The following is a 26,590-nucleotide window of genomic DNA, read 5'->3' as shown; positions in this document are numbered from 1 at the left end:
AGAGACGTCTGACGCTCCGCTGACGCTTGCCGAAAACTACATTAAGTATGATTCCCGCCTATAACTGACGGCGAGAGAGATGCATCATCTGTCCACTTCTCATCGAAGCACACTGTCACCAAGCAATGGCTGACGCTTCGAGGACGGCTTGAAATTGCTAGGGAGGTGATGCAGCTAAAGTTCCTGGTAAACGTGCTAACAGGGCACACACGTTCGTGGGAGTGTATACATATGATGGGGACTGGCTGTGACACAGCAGTCAACCAAAGTCAAAAAATGTGACTAATCATACAGTGTTTCCTTTACCACTTCGTTAGTGAATGCTGTTCTAAAGAGCGCAATTCCCATCTATCGGTAAGCAGCGCACGTGAGCGAATCTAATAGCAGGACTGTGTTACTACGATTGTACAGAGCAACTCTGTCAATACGCAGGTGTATCAATCAGTAGGGCCATGGTAAACAGAGCGATGTATCGTGTCTGTTGCATAAATAAAGAGTCTTTGATGTAATTGCTTCAGAGAAATATGAAAGTAAGCCTATCAGGAAAGTAATGCGAGACATGTAGCATGGGTCATGTCTTGCAGAACCTCTTACATCTGAGCTGTAGGCCTGCACAGCGTCCCTTTGGCGCAGAGGATAGCGCGTTGGACTTCTAATCCAAAGGTCGTGGGTTCGATCCCCACAAAGGACGGGCAATTTTTAAAAATGTGTGCCAATCTCCAGGTGGGTACTGACGTATGGGAAATCACAAGCCTGTGCAAAAGTTGAAAATTGTTGTGACCTCAGTTCTATGCTCAAGTATGTAGACCTTACACATATAAGCCAAATTCTCGTAGATCTGTTATCCATAACGCTGTTATGTGTAAATGCAGTAAAAACGGAACCATATCTTCACGTGCCTGTTGACGGTAATTTTCTTTCAATACCCAATTTTTACCTACTGATATAAATATAGCAATAGAACGCACATTTCGTACAGAAACAAATACAATGAAGAGAAAAGCTTTTGAATTACTTCATGAGTCAATGTATGTAATCCCAGTGATGATCTTTAATTCTTCCAGCCCAAGGTGAGAGGGTTTCAGTTTTCTCGGCCACAAGTGAGAAAAGTAGACAGTTCCACAACAAGATATTCTGCAATGTTTCCTTAAGTGCTTCCATTAAATAATGGCACTCTATATCTATAGAAACGGCGACAATTTTCACTTCGGCACAGGGGTTTTTTACTGGAGACTGTCAAGGGGGAACTTGCTAGATACATGAAGGGAGAAGATCAGACAGAGACGTCTGACGCTCCGCTGACGCTTGCCGAAAACTACATTAAGTATGATTCCCGCCTATAACTGACGGCGAGAGAGATGCATCATCTGTCCACTTCTCATCGAAGCACACTGTCACCAAGCAATGGCTGACGCTTCGAGGACGGCTTGAAATTGCTAGGGAGGTGATGCAGCTAAAGTTCCTGGTAAATGTGCTAACAGGGCACACACGTTCGTGGGAGTGTATACATATGATGGGGACCGGCTGTGACACAGCAGTCAACCAAAGTCAAAAAATGTGACTAATCATACAGTGTTTCCTTTACCACTTCGTTAGTGAATGCTGTTCTAAAGAGCGCAATTCCCATCTATCGGTAAGCAGCGCACGTGAGCGAATCTAATAGCAGGACTGTGTTACTACGATTGTACAGAGCAACTCTGTCAATACGCAGGTGTATCAATCAGTAGGGCCATGGTAAACAGAGCGATGTATCGTGTCTGTTGCATAAATAAAGAGTCTTTGATGTAATTGCTTCAGAGAAATATGAAAGTAAGCCTATCAGGAAAGTAATGCGAGACATGTAGCATGGGTCATGTCTTGCAGAACCTCTTACATCTGAGCTGTAGGCCTGCACAGCGTCCCTTTGGCGCAGAGGATAGCGCGTTGGACTTCTCATCCGAAGGTCGTGGGTTCGATCCCCACAAGGGACGGGCAATTTTTAAAAACGTGTGCCAATCTCCAGGTGGGTACTGACGTATGGGAAATCACAAGCCTCTGCAAAAGTTGAAAATTGTTGTGACCTCAGTTCTATGCTCAAGTATGTAGACCTTACACATATAAGCCAAATTCTCGTAGATCTGTTATCCATGACGCTGTTATGTGTAAATGCAGTAAAAACGGAACCATATCTTCACGTGCCTGTTGACGGGAATTTTCTTTCAATACCCAATTTTTACCTACTGATATAAATATAGCAATAGAACGCACATTTCGTACAGAAACAAATACAATGAAGAGAAAAGATTTTGAATTACTTCATGAGTCAATGTATGTAATCCCAGTGATGATCTTTAATTCTTCCAGCCCAAGGTGAGAGGGTTTCAGTTTTCTCGGCCACAAGTGAGAAAAGTAGACGGTTCCACAACAAGATATTCTGCTATGTTTCCTTAAGTGCTTCCATTAAACAATGGCACTCTGTATCTATAGAAACGGCGACAATTTTCACTTCGGCACAGGGGGCTTTTACTGGAGACTGTCAAGGGGGAACTTGCTAGATACATGAAGGGAGAAGATCAGACAGAGACGTCTGACGCTCCGCTGACGCTTGCCGAAAACTACATTAAGTATGATTCCCGCCTATAACTGACGGCGAGAGAGATGCATCATCTGTCCACTTCTCATCGAAGCACACTGTCACCAAGCAATGGCTGACGCTTCGAGGATGGCTTGAAATTGCTAGGGAGGTGATGCAGCTAAAGTTCCTGGTAAATGTGCTAACAGGGCACACACGTTCGTGGGAGTGTATACATATGATGGGGACCGGCTGTGACACAGCAGTCAACCAAAGTCAAAAAATGTGACTAATCATACAGTGTTTCCTTTACCACTTCGTTAGTGAATGCTGTTCTAAAGAGCGCAATTCCCATCTATCGGTAAGCAGCGCACGTGAGCGAATCTAATAGCAGGACTGTGTTACTACGATTGTACAGAGCAACTCTGTCAATACGCAGGTGTATCAATCAGTAGGGCCATGGTAAACAGAGCGATGTATCGTGTCTGTTGCATAAATAAAGAGTCTTTGATGTAATTGCTTCAGAGAAATATGAAAGTAAGCCTATCAGGAAAGTAATGCGAGACATGTAGCATGGGTCATGTCTTGTAGAACCTCTTACATCTGAGCTGTAGGCCTGAACAGCGTCCCTTTGGCGCAGAGGATAGCGCGTTGGACTTCTAATCCAAAGGTCGTCGGTTCGATCCCCACAAGGGACGGGTAATTTTTAAAAACGTGTGCCAATCTCCAGGTGGGTACTGACGTATGGGAAATCACAAGCCTCTGCAAAAGTTGAAAATTGTTGTGACCTCAGTTCTATGCTCAAGTATGTAGACCTTACACATATAAGCCAAATTCTCGTAGATCTGTTATCCATGACGCTGTTATGTGTAAATGCAGTAAAAACGGAACCATATCTTCACGTGCCTGTTGACGGGAATTTTCTTTCAATACCCAATTTTTACCTACTGATATAAATATAGCAATAGAACGCACATTTCGTACAGAAACAAACACAATGAAGAGAAAAGATTTTGAATTACTTCATGAGTCAATGTATGTAATCCCAGTGATGATCTTTAATTCTTCCAGCCCAAGGTGAGAGGGTTTCAGTTTTCTCGGCCACAAGTGAGAAAAGTAGACAGTTCCACAACAAGATATTCTGCTATGTTTCCTTAAGTGCTTCCATTAAACAATGGCACTCTGTATCTATAGAAACGGCGACAATTTTCACTTCGGCACAGGGGGCTTTTACTGGAGACTGTCAAGGGGGAACTTGCTAGATACATGAAGGGAGAAGATCAGACAGAGACGTCTGACGCTCCGCTGATGCTTGCCGAAAACTACATTAAGTATGATTCCCGCCTATAACTCACGGCGAGAGAGATGCATCATCTGTCCACTTCTCATCGAAGCACACTGTCACCAAGCAATGGCTGACGCTTCGAGGACGGCTTGAAATTGCTAGGGAGGTGATGCAGCTAAAGTTCCTGGTAAATGTGCTAACAGGGCACACACGTTCGTGGGAGTGTATACATATGATGGGGACCGGCTGTGACACAGCAGTCAACCAAAGTCAAAAAATGTGACTAATCATACAGTGTTTCCTTTACCACTTCGTTAGTGAATGCTGTTCTAAAGAGCGCAATTCCCATCTATCGGTAAGCAGCGCACGTGAGCGAATCTAATAGCAGGACTGTGTTACTACGATTGTACAGAGCAACTCTGTCAATACGCAGGTGTATCAATCAGTAGGGCCATGGTAAACAGAGCGATGTATCGTGTCTGTTGCATAAATAAAGAGTCTTTGATGTAATTGCTTCAGAGAAATATGAAAGTAAGCCTATCAGGAAAGTAATGCGAGACATGTAGCATGGGTCATGTCTTGCAGAACCTCTTACATCTGAGCTGTAGGCCTGCACAGCGTCCCTTTGGCGCAGAGGATAGCGCGTTGGACTTCTAATCCAAAGGTCGTGGGTTCGATCCCAACAAGGGATGGGCAATTTTTACAAACGTGTGCCAATCTCCAGGTGGGTACTGACGTATGGGAAATCACAAGCCTCTGCAAAAGTTGAAAATTGTTGTGACCTCAGTTCTATGCTCAAGTATGTAGACCTTACACATATAAGCCAAATTCTCGTAGATCTGTTATCCATGACGCTGTTATGTGTAAATGCAGTAAAAACGGAACCATATCTTCACGTGCCTGTTGACGGGAATTTTCTTTCAATACCCAATTTTTACCTACTGATATAAATATAGCAATAGAACGCACATTTCGTACAGAAACAAATACAATGAAGAGAAAAGATTTTGAATTACTTCATGAGTCAATGTATGTAATCCCAGTGATGATCTTTAATTCTTCCAGCCCAAGGTGAGAGGGTTTCAGTTTTCTCGGCCACAAGTGAGAAAAAAAGACAGTTCCACAACAAGATATTCTGCTATGTTTCCTTAAGTGCTTCCATTAAACAATGGCACTCTGTATCTATAGAAACGGCGACAATTTTCACTTCGGCACAGGGGGCTTTTACTGGAGACTGTCAAGGGGGAACTTGCTAGATACATGAAGGGAGAAGATCAGACAGAGACGTCTGACGCTCCGCTGATGCTTGCCGAAAACTACATTAAGTATGATTCCCGCCTATAACTCACGGCGAGAGAGATGCATCATCTGTCCACTTCTCATCGAAGCACACTGTCACCAAGCAATGGCTGACGCTTCGAGGACGGCTTGAAATTGCTAGGGAGGTGATGCAGCTAAAGTTCCTGGTAAATGTGCTAACAGGGCACACACGTTCGTGGGAGTGTATACATATGATGGGGACCGGCTGTGACACAGCAGTCAACCAAAGTCAAAAAATGAGACTAATCATACAGTGTTTCCTTTACCACTTCGTTAGTGAATGCTGTTCTAAAGAGCGCAATTCCCATCTATCGGTAAGCAGCGCACGTGAGCGAATCTAATAGCAGGACTGTGTTACTACGATTGTACAGAGCAACTCTGTCAATACGCAGGTGTATCAATCAGTAGGGCCATGGTAAACAGAGCGATGTATCGTGTCTGTTGCATAAATAAAGAGTCTTTGATGTAATTGCTTCAGAGAAATATGAAAGTAAGCCTATCAGGAAAGTAATGCGAGACATGTAGCATGGGTCATGTCTTGCAGAACCTCTTACATCTGAGCTGTAGGCCAGCACAGCGTCCCTTTGGCGCAGAGGATAGCGCGTTGGACTTCTAATCCAAAGGTCGTGGGTTCGATCCCCACAAAGGACGGGCAATTTTTAAAAATGTGTGCCAATCTCCAGGTGGGTACTGACGTATGGGAAATCACAAGCCTGTGCAAAAGTTGAAAATTGTTGTGACCTCAGTTCTATGCTCAAGTATGTAGACCTTACACATATAAGCCAAATTCTCGTAGATCTGTTATCCATAACGCTGTTATGTGTAAATGCAGTAAAAACGGAACCATATCTTCACGTGCCTGTTGACGGTAATTTTCTTTCAATACCCAATTTTTACCTACTGATATAAATATAGCAATAGAACGCACATTTCGTACAGAAACAAATACAATGAAGAGAAAAGCTTTTGAATTACTTCATGAGTCAATGTATGTAATCCCAGTGATGATCTTTAATTCTTCCAGCCCAAGGTGAGAGGGTTTCAGTTTTCTCGGCCACAAGTGAGAAAAGTAGACAGTTCCACAACAAGATATTCTGCAATGTTTCCTTAAGTGCTTCCATTAAATAATGGCACTCTATATCTATAGAAACGGCGACAATTTTCACTTCGGCACAGGGGTTTTTTACTGGAGACTGTCAAGGGGGAACTTGCTAGATACATGAAGGGAGAAGATCAGACAGAGACGTCTGACGCTCCGCTGACGCTTGCCGAAAACTACATTAAGTATGATTCCCGCCTATAACTGACGGCGAGAGAGATGCATCATCTGTCCACTTCTCATCGAAGCACACTGTCACCAAGCAATGGCTGACGCTTCGAGGACGGCTTGAAATTGCTAGGGAGGTGATGCAGCTAAAGTTCCTGGTAAATGTGCTAACAGGGCACACACGTTCGTGGGAGTGTATACATATGATGGGGACCGGCTGTGACACAGCAGTCAACCAAAGTCAAAAAATGTGACTAATCATACAGTGTTTCCTTTACCACTTCGTTAGTGAATGCTGTTCTAAAGAGCGCAATTCCCATCTATCGGTAAGCAGCGCACGTGAGCGAATCTAATAGCAGGACTGTGTTACTACGATTGTACAGAGCAACTCTGTCAATACGCAGGTGTATCAATCAGTAGGGCCATGGTAAACAGAGCGATGTATCGTGTCTGTTGCATAAATAAAGAGTCTTTGATGTAATTGCTTCAGAGAAATATGAAAGTAAGCCTATCAGGAAAGTAATGCGAGACATGTAGCATGGGTCATGTCTTGCAGAACCTCTTACATCTGAGCTGTAGGCCTGCACAGCGTCCCTTTGGCGCAGAGGATAGCGCGTTGGACTTCTCATCCGAAGGTCGTGGGTTCGATCCCCACAAGGGACGGGCAATTTTTAAAAACGTGTGCCAATCTCCAGGTGGGTACTGACGTATGGGAAATCACAAGCCTCTGCAAAAGTTGAAAATTGTTGTGACCTCAGTTCTATGCTCAAGTATGTAGACCTTACACATATAAGCCAAATTCTCGTAGATCTGTTATCCATGACGCTGTTATGTGTAAATGCAGTAAAAACGGAACCATATCTTCACGTGCCTGTTGACGGGAATTTTCTTTCAATACCCAATTTTTACCTACTGATATAAATATAGCAATAGAACGCACATTTCGTACAGAAACAAATACAATGAAGAGAAAAGATTTTGAATTACTTCATGAGTCAATGTATGTAATCCCAGTGATGATCTTTAATTCTTCCAGCCCAAGGTGAGAGGGTTTCAGTTTTCTCGGCCACAAGTGAGAAAAGTAGACAGTTCCACAACAAGATATTCTGCTATGTTTCCTTAAGTGCTTCCATTAAACAATGGCACTCTGTATCTATAGAAACGGCGACAATTTTCACTTCGGCACAGGGGGCTTTTACTGGAGACTGTCAAGGGGGAACTTGCTAGATACATGAAGGGAGAAGATCAGACAGAGACGTCTGACGCTCCGCTGATGCTTGCCGAAAACTACATTAAGTATGATTCCCGCCTATAACTGACGGCGAGAGAGATGCATCATCTGTCCACTTCTCATCGAAGCACACTGTCACCAAGCAATGGCTGACGCTTCGAGGACGGCTTGAAATTGCTAGGGAGGTGATGCAGCTAAAGTTCCTGGTAAATGTGCTAACAGGGCACACACGTTCGTGGGAGTGTATACATATGATGGGGACCGGCTGTGACACAGCAGTCAACCAAAGTCAAAAAATGTGACTAATCATACAGTGTTTCCTTTACCACTTCGTTAGTGAATGCTGTTCTAAAGAGCGCAATTCCCATCTATCGGTAAGCAGCGCACGTGAGCGAATCTAATAGCAGGACTGTGTTACTACGATTGTACAGAGCAACTCTGTCAATACGCAGGTGTATCAATCAGTAGGGCCATGGTAAACAGAGCGATGTATCGTGTCTGTTGCATAAATAAAGAGTCTTTGATGTAATTGCTTCAGAGAAATATGAAAGTAAGCCTATCAGGAAAGTAATGCGAGACATGTAGCATGGGTCATGTCTTGCAGAACCTCTTACATCTGAGCTGTAGGCCTGCACAGCGTCCCTTTGGCGCAGAGGATAGCGCGTTGGACTTCTAATCCAAAGGTCGTGGGTTCGATCCCCACAAGGGACGGGCAATTTTTAAAAACGTGTGCCAATCTCCAGGTGGGTACTGACGTATGGGAAATCACAAGCCTCTGCAAAAGTTGAAAATTGTTGTGACCTCAGTTCTATGCTCATGTATGTAGACCTTACACATATAAGCCAAATTCTCGTAGATCTGTTATCCATGACGCTGTTATGTGTAAATGCAGTAAAAACGGAACCATATCTTCACGTGCCTGTTGACGGGAATTTTCTTTCAATACCCAATTTTTACCTACTGATATAAATATAGCAATAGAACGCACATTTCGTACAGAAACAAATACAATGAAGAGAAAAGATTTTGAATTACTTCATGAGTCAATGTATGTAATCCCAGTGATGATCTTTAATTCTTCCAGCCCAAGGTGAGAGGGTTTCAGTTTTCTCGGCCACAAGTGAGAAAAGTAGACGGTTCCACAACAAGATATTCTGCTATGTTTCCTTAAGTGCTTCCATTAAACAATGGCACTCTGTATCTATAGAAACGGCGACAATTTTCACTTCGGCACAGGGGGCTTTTACTGGAGACTGTCAAGGGGGAACTTGCTAGATACATGAAGGGAGAAGATCAGACAGAGACGTCTGACGCTCCGCTGACGCTTGCCGAAAACTACATTAAGTATGATTCCCGCCTATAACTGACGGCGAGAGAGATGCATCATCTGTCCACTTCTCATCGAAGCACACTGTCACCAAGCAATGGCTGACGCTTCGAGGATGGCTTGAAATTGCTAGGGAGGTGATGCAGCTAAAGTTCCTGGTAAATGTGCTAACAGGGCACACACGTTCGTGGGAGTGTATACATATGATGGGGACCGGCTGTGACACAGCAGTCAACCAAAGTCAAAAAATGTGACTAATCATACAGTGTTTCCTTTACCACTTCGTTAGTGAATGCTGTTCTAAAGAGCGCAATTCCCATCTATCGGTAAGCAGCGCACGTGAGCGAATCTAATAGCAGGACTGTGTTACTACGATTGTACAGAGCAACTCTGTCAATACGCAGGTGTATCAATCAGTAGGGCCATGGTAAACAGAGCGATGTATCGTGTCTGTTGCATAAATAAAGAGTCTTTGATGTAATTGCTTCAGAGAAATATGAAAGTAAGCCTATCAGGAAAGTAATGCGAGACATGTAGCATGGGTCATGTCTTGTAGAACCTCTTACATCTGTGCTGTAGGCCTGAACAGCGTCCCTTTGGCGCAGAGGATAGCGCGTTGGACTTCTAATCCAAAGGTCGTCGGTTCGATCCCCACAAGGGACGGGTAATTTTTAAAAACGTGTGCCAATCTCCAGGTGGGTACTGACGTATGGGAAATCACAAGCCTCTGCAAAAGTTGAAAATTGTTGTGACCTCAGTTCTATGCTCAAGTATGTAGACCTTACACATATAAGCCAAATTCTCGTAGATCTGTTATCCATGACGCTGTTATGTGTAAATGCAGTAAAAACGGAACCATATCTTTACGTGCCTGTTGACGGGAATTTTCTTTCAATACCCAATTTTTACCTACTGATATAAATATAGCAATAGAACGCACATTTCGTACAGAAACAAACACAATGAAGAGAAAAGATTTTGAATTACTTCATGAGTCAATGTATGTAATCCCAGTGATGATCTTTAATTCTTCCAGCCCAAGGTGAGAGGGTTTCAGTTTTCTCGGCCACAAGTGAGAAAAGTAGACAGTTCCACAACAAGATATTCTGCTATGTTTCCTTAAGTGCTTCCATTAAACAATGGCACTCTGTATCTATAGAAACGGCGACAATTTTCACTTCGGCACAGGGGGCTTTTACTGGAGACTGTCAAGGGGGAACTTGCTAGATACATGAAGGGAGAAGATCAGACAGAGACGTCTGACGCTCCGCTGATGCTTGCCGAAAACTACATTAAGTATGATTCCCGCCTATAACTCACGGCGAGAGAGATGCATCATCTGTCCACTTCTCATCGAAGCACACTGTCACCAAGCAATGGCTGACGCTTCGAGGACGGCTTGAAATTGCTAGGGAGGTGATGCAGCTAAAGTTCCTGGTAAATGTGCTAACAGGGCACACACGTTCGTGGGAGTGTATACATATGATGGGGACCGGCTGTGACACAGCAGTCAACCAAAGTCAAAAAATGTGACTAATCATACAGTGTTTCCTTTACCACTTCGTTAGTGAATGCTGTTCTAAAGAGCGCAATTCCCATCTATCGGTAAGCAGCGCACGTGAGCGAATCTAATAGCAGGACTGTGTTACTACGATTGTACAGAGCAACTCTGTCAATACGCAGGTGTATCAATCAGTAGGGCCATGGTAAACAGAGCGATGTATCGTGTCTGTTGCATAAATAAAGAGTCTTTGATGTAATTGCTTCAGAGAAATATGAAAGTAAGCCTATCAGGAAAGTAATGCGAGACATGTAGCATGGGTCATGTCTTGCAGAACCTCTTACATCTGAGCTGTAGGCCTGCACAGCGTCCCTTTGGCGCAGAGGATAGCGCGTTGGACTTCTAATCCAAAGGTCGTGGGTTCGATCCCAACAAGGGATGGGCAATTTTTACAAACGTGTGCCAATCTCCAGGTGGGTACTGACGTATGGGAAATCACAAGCCTCTGCAAAAGTTGAAAATTGTTGTGACCTCAGTTCTATGCTCAAGTATGTAGACCTTACACATATAAGCCAAATTCTCGTAGATCTGTTATCCATGACGCTGTTATGTGTAAATGCAGTAAAAACGGAACCATATCTTCACGTGCCTGTTGACGGGAATTTTCTTTCAATACCCAATTTTTACCTACTGATATAAATATAGCAATAGAACGCACATTTCGTACAGAAACAAATACAATGAAGAGAAAAGATTTTGAATTACTTCATGAGTCAATGTATGTAATCCCAGTGATGATCTTTAATTCTTCCAGCCCAAGGTGAGAGGGTTTCAGTTTTCTCGGCCACAAGTGAGAAAAAAAGACAGTTCCACAACAAGATATTCTGCTATGTTTCCTTAAGTGCTTCCATTAAACAATGGCACTCTGTATCTATAGAAACGGCGACAATTTTCACTTCGGCACAGGGGGCTTTTACTGGAGACTGTCAAGGGGGAACTTGCTAGATACATGAAGGGAGAAGATCAGACAGAGACGTCTGACGCTCCGCTGATGCTTGCCGAAAACTACATTAAGTATGATTCCCGCCTATAACTGACGGCGAGAGAGATGCATCATCTGTCCACTTCTCATCGAAGCACACTGTCACCAAGCAATGGCTGACGCTTCGAGGACGGCTTGAAATTGCTAGGGAGGTGATGCAGCTAAAGTTCCTGGTAAATGTGCTAACAGGGCACACACGTTCGTGGGAGTGTATACATATGATGGGGACCGGCTGTGACACAGCAGTCAACCAAAGTCAAAAAATGAGACTAATCATACAGTGTTTCCTTTACCACTTCGTTAGTGAATGCTGTTCTAAAGAGCGCAATTCCCATCTATCGGTAAGCAGCGCACGTGAGCGAATCTAATAGCAGGACTGTGTTACTACGATTGTACAGAGCAACTCTGTCAATACGCAGGTGTATCAATCAGTAGGGCCATGGTAAACAGAGCGATGTATCGTGTATGTTGCATAAATAAAGAGTCTTTGATGTAATTGCTTCAGAGAAATATGAAAGTAAGCCTATCAGGAAAGTAATGCGAGACATGTAGCATGGGTCATGTCTTGCAGAACCTCTTACATCTGAGCTGTAGGCCTGCACAGCGTCCCTTTGGCGCAGAGGATAGCGCGTTGGACTTCTCATCCAAAGGTCGTGGGTTCGATCCCCACAAGGGACGGGCAATTTTTAAAAACGTGTGCCAATCTCCAGGTGGGTACTGACGTATGGGAAATCACAAGCCTCTGCAAAAGTAGAAAATTGTTGTGACCTCAGTTCTATGCTCAAGTATGTAGACCTTACACATATAAGCCAAATTCTCGTAGATCTGTTATCCATGACGCTGTTATGTGTAAATGCAGTAAAAACGGAACCATATCTTCACGTGCCTGTTGACGGGAATTTTCTTTCAATACCCAATTTTTACCTACTGATATAAATATAGCAATAGAACGCACATTTCGTACAGAAACAAATACAATGAAGAGAAAAGATTTTGAATTACTTCATGAGTCAATGTATGTAATCCCAGTGATGATCTTTAATTCTTCCAGCCCAAGGTGAGAGGGTTTCAGTTTTCTCGGCCACAAGTGAGAAAAGTAGACAGTTCCACAACAAGATATTCTGCTATGTTTCCTTAAGTGCTTCCATTAAACAATGGCACTCTGTATCTATAGAAACGGCGACAATTTTCACTTCGGCACAGGGGCTTTTACTGGAGACTGTCAAGGGGGAACTTGCTAGATACATGAAGGGAGAAGATCAGACAGAGACGTCTGACGCTCCGCTGACGCTTGCCGAAAACTACATTAAGTATGATTCCCGCCTATAACTGACGGCGAGAGAGATGCATCATCTGTCCACTTCTCATCGAAGCACACTGTCACCAAGCAATGGCTGACGCTTCGAGGACGGCTTGAAATTGCTAGGGAGGTGATGCAGCTAAAGTTCCTGGTAAATGTGCTAACAGGGCACACACGTTCGTGGGAGTGTATACATATGATGGGGACCGGCTGTGACACAGCAGTCAACCAAAGTCAAAAAATGTGACTAATCATACAGTGTTTCCTTTACCACTTCGTTAGTGAATGCTGTTCTAAAGAGCGCAATTCCCATCTATCGGTAAGCAGCGCACGTGAGCGAATCTAATAGCAGGACTGTGTTACTACGATTGTACAGAGCAACTCTGTCAATACGCAGGTGTATCAATCAGTAGGGCCATGGTAAACAGAGCGATGTATCGTGTCTGTTGCATAAATAAAGAGTCTTTGATGTAATTGCTTCAGAGAAATATGAAAGTAAGCCTATCAGGAAAGTAATGCGAGACATGTAGCATGGGTCATGTCTTGCAGAACCTCTTACATATGAGCTGTAGGCCTGCACAGCGTCCCTTTGGCGCAGAGGATAGCGCGTTGGACTTCTAATCCAAAGGTCGTGGGTTCGATCCCCACAAGGGACGGGCAATTTTTAAAAACGTGTGCCAATCTCCAGGTGGGTACTGACGTATGGGAAATCACAAGCCTCTGCAAAAGTTGAAAATTGTTGTGACCTCAGTTCTATGCTCAAGTATGTAGACCTTACACATATAAGCCAAATTCTCGTAGATCTGTTATCCATGACGCTGTTATGTGTAAATGCAGTAAAAACGGAACCATATCTTCACGTGCCTGTTGACGGGAATTTTCTTTCAATACCCAATTTTTACCTACTGATATAAATATAGCAATAGAACGCACATTTCGTACAGAAACAAATACAATGAAGAGAAAAGATTTTGAATTACTTCATGAGTCAACGTATGTAATCCCAGTGATGATCTTTAATTCTTCCAGCCCAAGGTGAGAGGGTTTCAGTTTTCTCGGCCACAAGTGAGAAAAGTAGACAGTTCCACAACAAGATATTCTGCTATGTTTCCTTAAGTGCTTCCATTAAACAATGGCACTCTGTATCTATAGAAACGGCGACAATTTTCACTTCGGCACAGGGGGCTTTTACTGGAGACTGTCAAGGGGGAACTTGCTAGATACATGAAGGGAGAAGATCAGACAGAGACGTCTGACGCTCCGCTGATGCTTGCCGAAAACTACATTAAGTATGATTCCCGCCTATAACTGACGGCGAGAGAGATGCATCATCTGTCCACTTCTCATCGAAGCACACTGTCACCAAGCAATGGCTGACGCTTCGAGGACGGCTTGAAATTGCTAGGGAGGTGATGCAGCTAAAGTTCCTGGTAAATGTGCTAACAGGGCACACACGTTCGTGGGAGTGTATACATATGATGGGGACCGGCTGTGACACAGCAGTCAACCAAAGTCAAAAAATGTGACTAATCATACAGTGTTTCCTTTACCACTTCGTTAGTGAATGCTGTTCTAAAGAGCGCAATTCCCATCTATCGGTAAGCAGCGCACGTGAGCGAATCTAATAGCAGGACTGTGTTACTACGATTGTACAGAGCAACTCTGTCAATACGCAGGTGTATCAATCAGTAGGGCCATGGTAAACAGAGCGATGTATCGTGTCTGTTGCATAAATAAAGAGTCTTTGATGTAATTGCTTCAGAGAAATATGAAAGTAAACCTATCAGGAAAGTAATGCGAGACATGTAGCATGGGTCATGTCTTGCAGAACCTCTTACATCTGAGCTGTAGGCCTGCACAGCGTCCCTTTGGCGCAGAGGATAGCGCGTTGGACTTCTAATCCAAAGGTCGTGGGTTCGATCCCCACAAGGGACGGGTAATTTTTAAAAACGTGTGCCGATCTCCTGGTGGGTACTGACGTATGGGAAATGACAAGCCTCTCCAAAAGTTGAAAATTGTTGTGACCTCAGTTCTATGCTCAAGTATGTAGACCTTACACATATAAGCCAAATTCTCGTAGATCTGTTATCCATGACGCTGTTATGTGTAAATGCAGTAAAAACGGAACCATATCTTCACGTGCCTGTTGACGGGAATTTTCTTTCAATACCCAATTTTTACCTACTGATATAAATATAGCAATAGAACGCACATTTCGTACAGAAACAAATACAATGAAGAGAAAAGATTTTGAATTACTTCATGAGTCAATGTATGTAATCCCAGTGATGATCTTTAATTCTTCCAGCCCAAGGTGAGAGGGTTTCAGTTTTCTCGGCCACAAGTGAGAAAAGTAGACAGTTCCACAACAAGATATTCTGCTATGTTTCCTTAAGTGCTTCCATTAAACAATGGCACTCTGTATCTATAGAAACGGCGACAATTTTCACTTCGGCACAGGGGGCTTTTACTGGAGACTGTCAAGGGGGAACTTGCTAGATACATGAAGGGAGAAGATCAGACAGAGACGTCTGACGCTCCGCTGACGCTTGCCGAAAACTACATTAAGTATGATTCCCGCCTATAACTCACGGCGAGAGAGATGCATCATCTGTCCACTTCTCATCGAAGCACACTGTCACCAAGCAATGGCTGACGCTTCGAGGACGGCTTGAAATTGCTAGGGAGGTGATGCAGCTAAAGTTCCTGGTAAATGTGCTAACAGGGCACACACGTTCGTGGGAGTGTATACATATGATGGGGACCGGCTGTGACACAGCAGTCAACCAAAGTCAAAAAATGTGACTAATCATACAGTGTTTCCTTTACCACTTCGTTAGTGAATGCTGTTCTAAAGAGCGCAATTCCCATCTATCGGTAAGCAGCGCACGTGAGCGAATCTAATAGCAGGACTGTGTTACTACGATTGTACAGAGCAACTCTGTCAATACGCAGGTGTATCAATCAGTAGGGCCATGGTAAACAGAGCGATGTATCGTGTCTGTTGCATAAATAAAGAGTCTTTGATGTAATTGCTTCAGAGAAATATGAAAGTAAGCCTATCAGGAAAGTAATGCGAGACATGTAGCATGGGTCATGTCTTGCAGAACCTCTTACATCTGAGCTGTAGGCCTGCACAGCGTCCCTTTGGCGCAGAGGATAGCGCGTTGGACTTCTCATCCAAAGGTCGTGGGTTCGATCCCCACAAGGGACGGGCAATTTTTAAAAACGTGTGCCAATCTGCAGGTGGGTACTGACGTATGGGAAATCACAAGCCTCTGCAAAAGTTGAAAATTGTTGTGACCTCAGTTCTATGCTCAAGTATGTAGACCTTACACATATAAGCCAAATTCTCGTAGATCTGTTATCCATGACGCTGTTATGTGTAAATGCAGTAAAAACGGAACCATATCTTCACGTGCCTGTTGATGGGAATTTTCTTTCAATACCCAATTTTTACCTACTGATATAAATATAGCAATAGAACGCACATTTCGTACAGAAACAAATACAATGAAGAGAAAAGATTTTGAATTACTTCATGAGTCAATGTATGTAATCCCAGTGATGATCTTTAATTCTTCCAGCCCAAGGTGAGAGGGTTTCAGTTTTCTCGGCCACAAGTGAGAAAAGTAGACAGTTCCACAACAAGATATTCTGCTATGTTTCCTTAAGTGCTTCCATTAAACAATGGCACTCTGTATCTATAGAAACGGCGACAATTTTCACTTCGGCACAGGGGGCTTTTACTGGAGACTGTCAAGGGGAAACTTGCTAGATACATGAAGGGAGAAGATCAGACAGAGACGTCTGACGCTCCGCTGACGCTTGCCGAAAACTACATTAAGTATGATTCCCGCCTATAACTGACGGCGAGAGAGATGCATCATCTGTCCACTTCTCATCGAAGCACACTGTCACCAAGCAATGGCTGACGCTTCGAGGACGGCTTGAAATTGCTAGGGAGGTGATGCAGCTAAAGTTCCTGGTAAATGTGCTAACAGGGCACACACGTTCGTGGGAGTGTATACATATGATGGGGACCGGCTGTGACACAGCAGTCAACCAAAGTCAAAAAATGTGACTAATCATACAGTGTTTCCTTTACCACTTCGTTAGTGAATGCTGTTCTAAAGAGCGCAATTCCCATCTATCGGTAAGCAGCGCACGTGAGCGAATCTAATAGCAGGACTGTGTTACTACGATTGTACAGAGCAACTCTGTCAATACGCAGGTGTATCAATCACTAGGGCCATGGTAAACAGAGCGATGTATCGTGTCTGTTGCATAAATAAAGAGTCTTTGATGTAATTGCTTCAGAGAAATATGAAAGTAAGCCTATCAGGAAAGTAATGCGAGACATGTAGCATGGGTCATGTCTTGCAGAACCTCTTACATCTGAGCTGTAGGCCTGCACAGCGTCCCTTTGGCGCAGAGGATAGCGCGTTGGACTTCTAATCCAAAGGTCGTGGGTTCGATCCCCACAAGGGACGGGCAATTTTTAAAAACGTGTGCCAATCTCCAGATGGGTACTGACGTATAGGAAATCACAAGCCTCTGCAAAAGTTGAAAATTATTGTGACCTCAGTTCTATGCTCAAGTATGTAGACCTTACACATATAAGCCAAATTCTCGTAGATCTGTTATCCATGACGCTGTTATGTGTAAATGCAGTAAAAACGGAACCATATCTTCACGTGCCTGTTGACGGTAATTTTCTTTCAATACCCAATTTTTACCTACTGATATAAATATAGCAATAGAACGCACATTTCGTACAGAAACAAATACAATGAAGAGAAAAGATTTTGAATTACTTCATGAGTCAATGTATGTAATCCCAGTGATGATCTTTAATTCTTCCAGCCCAAGGTGAGAGGGTTTCAGTTTTCTCGGCCACAAGTGAGAAAAGTAGACAGTTCCACAACAAGATATTCTGCTATGTTTCCTTAAGTGCTTCCATTAAACAATGGCACTCTGTATCTATAGAAACGGCGACAATTTTCACTTCGGCACAGGGGGCTTTTACTGGAGACTGTCAAGGGGAAACTTGCTAGATACATGAAGGGAGAAGATCAGACAGAGACGTCTGACGCTCCGCTGACGCTTGCCGAAAACTACATTAAGTATGATTCCCGCCTATAACTGACGGCGAGAGAGATGCATCATCTGTCCACTTCTCATCGAAGCACACTGTCACCAAGCAATGGCTGACGCTTCGAGGACGGCTTGAAATTGCTAGGGAGGTGATGCAGCTAAAGTTCCTGGTAAATGTGCTAACAGGGCACACACGTTCGTGGGAGTGTATACATATGATGGGGACCGGCTGTGACACAGCAGTCAACCAAAGTCAAAAAATGTGACTAATCATACAGTGTTTCCTTTACCACTTCGTTAGTGAATGCTGTTCTAAAGAGCGCAATTCCCATCTATCGGTAAGCAGCGCACGTGAGCGAATCTAATAGCAGGACTGTGTTACTACGATTGTACAGAGCAACTCTGTCAATACGCAGGTGTATCAATCAGTAGGGCCATGGTAAACAGAGCGATGTATCGTGTCTGTTGCATAAATAAAGAGTCTTTGATGTAATTGCTTCAGAGAAATATGAAAGTAAGCCTATCAGGAAAGTAATGCGAGACATGTAGCATGGGTCATGTCTTGCAGAACCTCTTACATCTGAGCTGTAGGCCTGCACAGCGTCCCTTTGACGCAGAGGATAGCGCGTTGGACTTCTAATCCAAAGGTCGTGGGTTCGATCCCCACAAGGGACGGGCAATTTTTAAAAACGTGTGCCAATCTCCAGATGGGTACTGACGTATAGGAAATCACAAGCCTCTGCAAAAGTTGAAAATTATTGTGACCTCAGTTCTATGCTCAAGTATGTAGACCTTACACATATAAGCCAAATTCTCGTAGATCTGTTATCCATGACGCTGTTATGTGTAAATGCAGTAAAAACGGAACCATATCTTCACGTGCCTGTTGACGGTAATTTTCTTTCAATACCCAATTTTTACCTACTGATATAAATATAGCAATAGAACGCACATTTCGTACAGAAACAAATACAATGAAGAGAAAAGATTTTGAATTACTTCATGAGTCAATGTATGTAATCCCAGTGATGATCTTTAATTCTTCCAGCCCAAGGTGAGAGGGTTTCAGTTTTCTCGGCCACAAGTGAGAAAAGTAGACAGTTCCACAACAAGATATTCTGCTATGTTTCCTTAAGTGCTTCCATTAAACAATGGCACTCTGTATCTATAGAAACGGCAACAATTTTCACTTCGGCACAGGGGGCTTTTACTGGAGACTGTCAAGGGGGAACTTGCTAGATACATGAAGGGAGAAGATCAGACAGAGACGTCTGACGCTCCGCTGACGCTTGCCGAAAACTACATTAAGTATGATTCCCGCCTATAACTCACGGCGAGAGAGATGCATCATCTGTCCACTTCTCATCGAAGCACACTGTCACCAAGCAATGGCTGACGCTTCGAGGACGGCTTGAAATTGCTAGGGAGGTGATGCAGCTAAAGTTCCTGGTAAATGTGCTAACAGGGCACACACGTTCGTGGGAGTGTATACATATGATGGGGACCGGCTGTGACACAGCAGTCAACCAAAGTCAAAAAATGTGACTAATCATACAGTGTTTCCTTTACCACTTCGTTAGTGAATGCTGTTCTAAAGAGCGCAATTCCCATCTATCGGTAAGCAGCGCACGTGAGCGAATCTAATAGCAGGACTGTGTTACTACGATTGTACAGAGCAACTCTGTCAATACGCAGGTGTATCAATCAGTAGGGCCATGGTAAACAGAGCGATGTATCGTGTCTGTTGCATAAATAAAGAGTCTTTGATGTAATTGCTTCAGAGAAATATGAAAGTAAGCCTATCAGGAAAGTAATGCGAGACATGTAGCATGGGTCATGTCTTGCAGAACCTCTTACATCTGAGCTGTAGGCCTACACAGCGTCCCTTTGGCGCAGAGGATAGCGCGTTGGACTTCTAATCCAAAGGTCGTGGGTTCGATCCCCTTAAGGGACGGGCAATTTTTAAAAACGTGTGCCAATCTCCAGGTGGGTACTGACGTATGGGAAATCACAAGCCTCTGCAAAAGTTGAAAATTGTTGTGACCTCAGTTCCATGCCCAAGTATGTAGACCTTACACATATAAGCCAAATTCTCGTAGATCTGTTATCCATGACGCTGTTATGTGTAAATGCAGTAAAAACGGAACCATATCTTCACGTGCCTGTTGACGGGAATTTTCTTTCAATACCCAATTTTTACCTACTGATATAAATATAGCAATAGAACGCACATTTCGTACAGAAACAAATACAATGAAGAGAAAAGATTTTGAATTACTTCATGAGTCAATGTATGTAATCCCAGTGATGATCTTTAATTCTTCCAGCCCAAGGTGAGAGGGTTTCAGTTTTCTCGGCCACAAGTGAGAAAAGTAGACAGTTCCACAACAAGATATTCTGCTATGTTTCCTTAAGTGCTTCCATTAAACAATGGCACTCTGTATCTATAGAAACGGCGACAATTTTCACTTCGGCACAGGGGGCTTTTACTGGAGACTGTCAAGGGGGAACTTGCTAGATACATGAAGGGAGAAGATCAGACAGAGACGTCTGACGCTCCGCTGACGCTTGCCGAAAACTACATTAAGTATGATTCCCGCCTATAACTGACGGCGAGAGAGATGCATCATCTGTCCACTTCTCATCGAAGCACACTGTCACCAAGCAATGGCTGACGCTTCGAGGACGGCTTGAAATTGCTAGGGAGGTGATGCAGCTAAAGTTCCTGGTAAATGTGCTAACAGGGCACACACGTTCGTGGGAGTGTATACATATGATGGGGACCGGCTGTGACACAGCAGTCAACCAAAGTCAAAAAATGTGACTAATCATACAGTGTTTCCTTTACCACTTCGTTAGTGAATGCTGTTCTAAAGAGCGCAATTCCCATCTATCGGTAAGCAGCGCACGTGAGCGAATCTAATAGCAGGACTGTGTTACTACGATTGTACAGAGCAACTCTGTCAATACGCAGGTGTATCAATCAGTAGGGCCATGGTAAACAGAGCGATGTATCGTGTCTGTTGCATAAATAAAGAGTCTTTGATGTAATTGCTTCAGAGAAATATGAAAGTAAGCCTATCAGGAAAGTAATGCGAGACATGTAGCATGGGTCATGTCTTGCAGAACCTCTTACATCTGAGCTGTAGGCCTGCACAGCGTCCCTTTGGCGCAGAGGATAGCGCGTTGGACTTCTCATCCAAAGGTCGTGGGTTCGATCCCCACAAGGGACGGGCAATTTTTAAAAACGTGTGCCAATCTCCAGGTGGGTACTGACGTATGGGAAATCACAAGCCTCTGCAAAAGTTGAAAATTGTTGTGACCTCAGTTCTATGCTCAAGTATGTAGACCTTACACATATAAGCCAAATTCTCGTAGATCTGTTATCCATGACGCTGTTATGTGTAAATGCAGTAAAAACGGAACCATATCTTCACGTGCCTGTTGACGGGAATTTTCTTTCAATACCCAATTTTTACCTACTGATATAAATATAGCAATAGAACGCACATTTCGTACAGAAACAAATACAATGAAGAGAAAAGATTTTGAATTACTTCATGAGTCAATGTATGTAATCCCAGTGATGATCTTTAATTCTTCCAGCCCAAGGTGAGAGGGTTTCAGTTTTCTCGGCCACAAGTGAGAAAAGTAGACAGTTCCACAACAAGATATTCTGCTATGTTTCCTTAAGTGCTTCCATTAAACAATGGCACTCTGTATCTATAGAAACGGCGACAATTTTCACTTCGGCACAGGGGGCTTTTACTGGAGACTGTCAAGGGGGAACTTGCTAGATACATGAAGGGAGAAGATCAGACAGAGACGTCTGACGCTCCGCTGACGCTTGCCGAAAACTACATTAAGTATGATTCCCGCCTATAACTGACGGCGAGAGAGATGCATCATCTGTCCACTTCTCATCGAAGCACACTGTCACCAAGCAATGGCTGACGCTTCGAGGACGGCTTGAAATTGCTAGGGAGGTGATGCAGCTAAAGTTCCTGGTAAATGTGCTAACAGGGCACACACGTTCGTGGGAGTGTATACATATGATGGGGACCGGCTGTGACACAGCAGTCAACCAAAGTCAAAAAATGTGACTAATCATACAGTGTTTCCTTTACCACTTCGTTAGTGAATGCTGTTCTAAAGAGCGCAATTCCCATCTATCGGTAAGCAGCGCACGTGAGCGAATCTAATAGCAGGACTGTGTTACTACGATTGTACAGAGCAACTCTGTCAATACGCAGGTGTATCAATCAGTAGGGCCATGGTAAACAGAGCGATGTATCGTGTCTGTTGCATAAATAAAGAGTCTTTGATGTAATTGCTTCAGAGAAATATGAAAGTAAGCCTATCAGGAAAGTAATGCGAGACATGTAGCATGGGTCATGTCTTGCAGAACCTCTTACATCTGAGCTGTAGGCCTGCACAGCGTCCCTTTGGCGCAGAGGATAGCGCGTTGGACTTCTCATCCAAAGGTCGTGGGTTCGATCCCCACAAGGGACGGGCAATTTTTAAAAACGTGTGCCAATCTCCAGGTGGGTACTGACGTATGGGAAATCACAAGCCTCTGCAAAAGTTGAAAATTGTTGTGACCTCAGTTCTATGCTCAAGTATGTAGACCTTACACATATAAGCCAAATTCTCGTAGATCTGTTATCCATGACGCTGTTATGTGTAAATGCAGTAAAAACGGAACCATATCTTCACGTGCCTGTTGACGGGAATTTTCTTTCAATACCCAATTTTTACCTACTGATATAAATATAGCAATAGAACGCACATTTCGTACAGAAACAAATACAATGAAGAGAAAAGATTTTGAATTACTTCATGAGTCAATGTATGTAATCCCAGTGATGATCTTTAATTCTTCCAGCCCAAGGTGAGAGGGTTTCAGTTTTCTCGGCCACAAGTGAGAAAAGTAGACAGTTCCACAACAAGATATTCTGCTATGTTTCCTTAAGTGCTTCCATTAAACAATGGCACTCTGTATCTATAGAAACGGCGACAATTTTCACTTCGGCACAGGGGGCTTTTACTGGAGACTGTCAAGGGGGAACTTGCTAGATACATGAAGGGAGAAGATCAGACAGAGACGTCTGACGCTCCGCTGACGCTTGCCGAAAACTACATTAAGTATGATTCCCGCCTATAACTGACGGCGAGAGAGATGCATCATCTGTCCACTTCTCATCGAAGCACACTGTCACCAAGCAATGGCTGACGCTTCGAGGACGGCTTGAAATTGCTAGGGAGGTGATACAGCTAAAGTTCCTGGTAAATGTGCTAACAGGGCACACACTTTCGTGGGAGTGTATACATATGATGGGGACCGGCTGTGACACAGCAGTCAACCAAAGTCAAAAAATGTGACTAATCATACAGTGTTTCCTTTACCACTTCGTTAGTGAATGCTGTTCTAAAGAGCGCAATTCCCATCTATCGGTAAGCAGCGCACGTGAGCGAATCTAATAGCAGGACTGTGTTACTACGATTGTACAGAGCAACTCTGTCAATACGCAGGTGTATCAATCAGTAGGGCCATGGTAAACAGAGCGATGTATCGTGTCTGTTGCATAAATAAAGAGTCTTTGATGTAATTGCTTCAGAGAAATATGAAAGTAAGCCTATCAGGAAAGTAATGCGAGACATGTAGCATGGGTCATGTCTTGCAGAACCTCTTACATCTGAGCTGTAGGCCTGCACAGCGTCCCTTTGGCGCAGAGGATAGCGCGTTGGACTTCTAATCCAAAGGTCGTGGGTTCGATCCCCACAAGGGACGGGCAATTTTTACAAACGTGTGCCAATCTCCAGATGGGTACTGACGTATGGGAAATCACAAGCCTCTGCAAAAGTTGAAAATTATTGTGACCTCAGTTCTATGCTCAAGTATGTAGACCTTACACATATAAGCCAAATTCTCGTAGATCTGTTATCCATGACGCTGTTATGTGTAAATGCAGTAAAAACGGAACCATATCTTCACGTGCCTGTTGACGGGAATTTTCTTTCAATACCCAATTTTTACCTACTGATATAAATATAGCAATAGAACGCACATTTCGTACAGAAACAAATACAATGAAGAGAAAAGATTTTGAATTACTTCATGAGTCAATGTATGTAATCCCAGTGATGATCTTTAATTCTTCCAGCCCAAGGTGAGAGGGTTTCAGTTTTCTCGGCCACAAGTGAGAAAAGTAGACAGTTCCACAACAAGATATTCTGCTATGTTTCCTTAAGTGCTTCCATTAAACAATGGCACTCTGTATCTATAGAAACGGCGACAATTTTCACTTCGGCACAGGGGGCTTTTACTGGAGACTGTCAAGGGGGAACTTGCTAGATACATGAAGGGAGAAGATCAGACAGAGACGTCTGACGCTCCGCTGACGCTTGCCGAAAACTACATTAAGTATGATTCCCGCCTATAACTGACGGCGAGAGAGATGCATCATCTGTCCACTTCTCATCGAAGCACACTGTCACCAAGCAATGGCTGACGCTTCGAGGACGGCTTGAAATTGCTAGGGAGGTGATGCAGCTAAAGTTCCTGGTAAATGTGCTAACAGGGCACACACGTTCGTGGGAGTGTATACATATGATGGGGACCGGCTGTGACACAGCAGTCAACCAAAGTCAAAAAATGTGACTAATCATACAGTGTTTCCTTTACCACTTCGTTAGTGAATGCTGTTCTAAAGAGCGCAATTCCCATCTATCGGTAAGCAGCGCACGTGAGCGAATCTAATAGCAGGACTGTGTTACTACGATTGTACAGAGCAACTCTGTCAATACGCAGGTGTATCAATCAGTAGGGCCATGGTAAACAGAGCGATGTATCGTGTCTGTTGCATAAATAAAGAGTCTTTGATGTAATTGCTTCAGAGAAATATGAAAGTAAGCCTATCAGGAAAGTAATGCGAGACATGTAGCATGGGTCATGTCTTGCAGAACCTCTTACATCTGAGCTGTAGGCCTACACAGCGTCCCTTTGGCGCAGAGGATAGCGCGTTGGACTTCTAATCCAAAGGTCGTGGGTTCGATCCCCTTAAGGGACGGGCAATTTTTAAAAACGTGTGCCAATCTCCAGGTGGGTACTGACGTATGGGAAATCACAAGCCTCTGCAAAAGTTGAAAATTGTTGTGACCTCAGTTCTATGCTCAAGTATGTAGACCTTACACATATAAGCCAAATTCTCGTAGATCTGTTATCCATGACGCTGTTATGTGTAAATGCAGTAAAAACGGAACCATATCTTCACGTGCCTGTTGACGGGAATTTTCTTTCAATACCCAATTTTTACCTACTGATATAAATATAGCAATAGAACGCACATTTCGTACAGAAACAAATACAATGAAGAGAAAAGATTTTGAATTACTTCATGAGTCAATGTATGTAATCCCAGTGATGATCTTTAATTCTTCCAGCCCAAGGTGAGAGGGTTTCAGTTTTCTCGGCCACAAGTGAGAAAAGTAGACAGTTCCACAACAAGATATTCTGCTATGTTTCCTTAAGTGCTTCCATTAAACAATGGCACTCTGTATCTATAGAAACGGCGACAATTTTCACTTCGGCACAGGGGGCTTTTACTGGAGACTGTCAAGGGGAAACTTGCTAGATACATGAAGGGAGAAGATCAGACAGAGACGTCTGACGCTCCGCTGACGCTTGCCGAAAACTACATTAAGTATGATTCCCGCCTATAACTGACGGCGAGAGAGATGCATCATCTGTCCACTTCTCATCGAAGCACACTGTCACCAAGCAATGGCTGACGCTTCGAGGACGGCTTGAAATTGCTAGGGAGGTGATGCAGCTAAAGTTCCTGGTAAATGTGCTAACAGGGCACACACGTTCGTGGGAGTGTATACATATGATGGGGACCGGCTGTGACACAGCAGTCAACCAAAGTCAAAAAATGTGACTAATCATACAGTGTTTCCTTTACCACTTCGTTAGTGAATGCTGTTCTAAAGAGCGCAATTCCCATCTATCGGTAAGCAGCGCACGTGAGCGAATCTAATAGCAGGACTGTGTTACTACGATTGTACAGAGCAACTCTGTCAATACGCAGGTGTATCAATCAGTAGGGCCATGGTAAACAGAGCGATGTATCGTGTCTGTTGCATAAATAAAGAGTCTTTGATGTAATTGCTTCAGAGAAATATGAAAGTAAGCCTATCAGGAAAGTAATGCGAGACATGTAGCATGGGTCATGTCTTGCAGAACCTCTTACATCTGAGCTGTAGGCCTGCACAGCGTCCCTTTGGCGCAGAGGATAGCGCGTTGGACTTCTCATCCAAAGGTCGTGGGTTCGATCCCCACAAGGGACGGGCAATTTTTAAAAACGTGTGCCAATCTCCAGGTGGGTACTGACGTATGGGAAATCACAAGCCTCTGCAAAAGTTGAAAATTGTTGTGACCTCAGTTCTATGCTCAAGTATGTAGACCTTACACATATAAGCCAAATTCTCGTAGATCTGTTATCCATGACGCTGTTATGTGTAAATGCAGTAAAAACGGAACCATATCTTCACGTGCCTGTTGACGGGAATTTTCTTTCAATACCCAATTTTTACCTACTGATATAAATATAGCAATAGAACGCACATTTCGTACAGAAACAAATACAATGAAGAGAAAAGATTTTGAA

The 26,590-nt window shown here is 43.6% G+C and overlaps 21 non-coding genes across 21 annotated transcripts; all 21 read left to right on the top strand.

Annotated features, from left to right (window-relative positions):
- The first annotated feature begins 618 nt into the window (after window positions 1–618).
- Trnar-ucu (transfer RNA arginine (anticodon UCU)) lies at window positions 619–691 on the top strand. Its single transcript has one exon. It is a non-coding gene; the product is annotated as a tRNA-Arg (tRNA).
- A 1,206-nt stretch (window positions 692–1,897) lies between these two features.
- On the top strand, window positions 1,898–1,970 carry Trnar-ucu (transfer RNA arginine (anticodon UCU)). The gene has a single exon. It is a non-coding gene; the product is annotated as a tRNA-Arg (tRNA).
- Window positions 1,971–3,176: 1,206 nt separating this feature from the next.
- Trnar-ucu (transfer RNA arginine (anticodon UCU)) lies at window positions 3,177–3,249 on the top strand. Its single transcript has one exon. It is a non-coding gene; the product is annotated as a tRNA-Arg (tRNA).
- A 1,206-nt stretch (window positions 3,250–4,455) lies between these two features.
- Window positions 4,456–4,528, top strand: Trnar-ucu (transfer RNA arginine (anticodon UCU)). The gene has a single exon. It is a non-coding gene; the product is annotated as a tRNA-Arg (tRNA).
- A 1,206-nt stretch (window positions 4,529–5,734) lies between these two features.
- Window positions 5,735–5,807, top strand: Trnar-ucu (transfer RNA arginine (anticodon UCU)). The gene has a single exon. It is a non-coding gene; the product is annotated as a tRNA-Arg (tRNA).
- Window positions 5,808–7,013: 1,206 nt separating this feature from the next.
- Window positions 7,014–7,086, top strand: Trnar-ucu (transfer RNA arginine (anticodon UCU)). The gene has a single exon. It is a non-coding gene; the product is annotated as a tRNA-Arg (tRNA).
- Window positions 7,087–8,292: 1,206 nt separating this feature from the next.
- Window positions 8,293–8,365, top strand: Trnar-ucu (transfer RNA arginine (anticodon UCU)). Its single transcript has one exon. It is a non-coding gene; the product is annotated as a tRNA-Arg (tRNA).
- A 1,206-nt stretch (window positions 8,366–9,571) lies between these two features.
- On the top strand, window positions 9,572–9,644 carry Trnar-ucu (transfer RNA arginine (anticodon UCU)). Its single transcript has one exon. It is a non-coding gene; the product is annotated as a tRNA-Arg (tRNA).
- A 1,206-nt stretch (window positions 9,645–10,850) lies between these two features.
- On the top strand, window positions 10,851–10,923 carry Trnar-ucu (transfer RNA arginine (anticodon UCU)). The gene has a single exon. It is a non-coding gene; the product is annotated as a tRNA-Arg (tRNA).
- Window positions 10,924–12,129: 1,206 nt separating this feature from the next.
- Window positions 12,130–12,202, top strand: Trnar-ucu (transfer RNA arginine (anticodon UCU)). The gene has a single exon. It is a non-coding gene; the product is annotated as a tRNA-Arg (tRNA).
- A 1,205-nt stretch (window positions 12,203–13,407) lies between these two features.
- Window positions 13,408–13,480, top strand: Trnar-ucu (transfer RNA arginine (anticodon UCU)). The gene has a single exon. It is a non-coding gene; the product is annotated as a tRNA-Arg (tRNA).
- Window positions 13,481–14,686: 1,206 nt separating this feature from the next.
- On the top strand, window positions 14,687–14,759 carry Trnar-ucu (transfer RNA arginine (anticodon UCU)). Its single transcript has one exon. It is a non-coding gene; the product is annotated as a tRNA-Arg (tRNA).
- A 1,206-nt stretch (window positions 14,760–15,965) lies between these two features.
- Trnar-ucu (transfer RNA arginine (anticodon UCU)) lies at window positions 15,966–16,038 on the top strand. Its single transcript has one exon. It is a non-coding gene; the product is annotated as a tRNA-Arg (tRNA).
- A 1,206-nt stretch (window positions 16,039–17,244) lies between these two features.
- On the top strand, window positions 17,245–17,317 carry Trnar-ucu (transfer RNA arginine (anticodon UCU)). Its single transcript has one exon. It is a non-coding gene; the product is annotated as a tRNA-Arg (tRNA).
- A 1,206-nt stretch (window positions 17,318–18,523) lies between these two features.
- On the top strand, window positions 18,524–18,596 carry Trnar-ucu (transfer RNA arginine (anticodon UCU)). Its single transcript has one exon. It is a non-coding gene; the product is annotated as a tRNA-Arg (tRNA).
- A 1,206-nt stretch (window positions 18,597–19,802) lies between these two features.
- Trnar-ucu (transfer RNA arginine (anticodon UCU)) lies at window positions 19,803–19,875 on the top strand. Its single transcript has one exon. It is a non-coding gene; the product is annotated as a tRNA-Arg (tRNA).
- A 1,206-nt stretch (window positions 19,876–21,081) lies between these two features.
- On the top strand, window positions 21,082–21,154 carry Trnar-ucu (transfer RNA arginine (anticodon UCU)). Its single transcript has one exon. It is a non-coding gene; the product is annotated as a tRNA-Arg (tRNA).
- Window positions 21,155–22,360: 1,206 nt separating this feature from the next.
- Window positions 22,361–22,433, top strand: Trnar-ucu (transfer RNA arginine (anticodon UCU)). Its single transcript has one exon. It is a non-coding gene; the product is annotated as a tRNA-Arg (tRNA).
- Window positions 22,434–23,639: 1,206 nt separating this feature from the next.
- Window positions 23,640–23,712, top strand: Trnar-ucu (transfer RNA arginine (anticodon UCU)). The gene has a single exon. It is a non-coding gene; the product is annotated as a tRNA-Arg (tRNA).
- Window positions 23,713–24,918: 1,206 nt separating this feature from the next.
- Trnar-ucu (transfer RNA arginine (anticodon UCU)) lies at window positions 24,919–24,991 on the top strand. Its single transcript has one exon. It is a non-coding gene; the product is annotated as a tRNA-Arg (tRNA).
- A 1,206-nt stretch (window positions 24,992–26,197) lies between these two features.
- Trnar-ucu (transfer RNA arginine (anticodon UCU)) lies at window positions 26,198–26,270 on the top strand. Its single transcript has one exon. It is a non-coding gene; the product is annotated as a tRNA-Arg (tRNA).
- Window positions 26,271–26,590: the final 320 nt, after the last annotated feature.

This window comes from Schistocerca gregaria, chromosome 1 (assembly GCF_023897955.1).
Source record: "Schistocerca gregaria isolate iqSchGreg1 chromosome 1, iqSchGreg1.2, whole genome shotgun sequence".
Taxonomy (NCBI): domain Eukaryota; kingdom Metazoa; phylum Arthropoda; class Insecta; order Orthoptera; family Acrididae; genus Schistocerca; species Schistocerca gregaria.
This window is presented reverse-complemented; position numbering and strand designations above follow the sequence as displayed.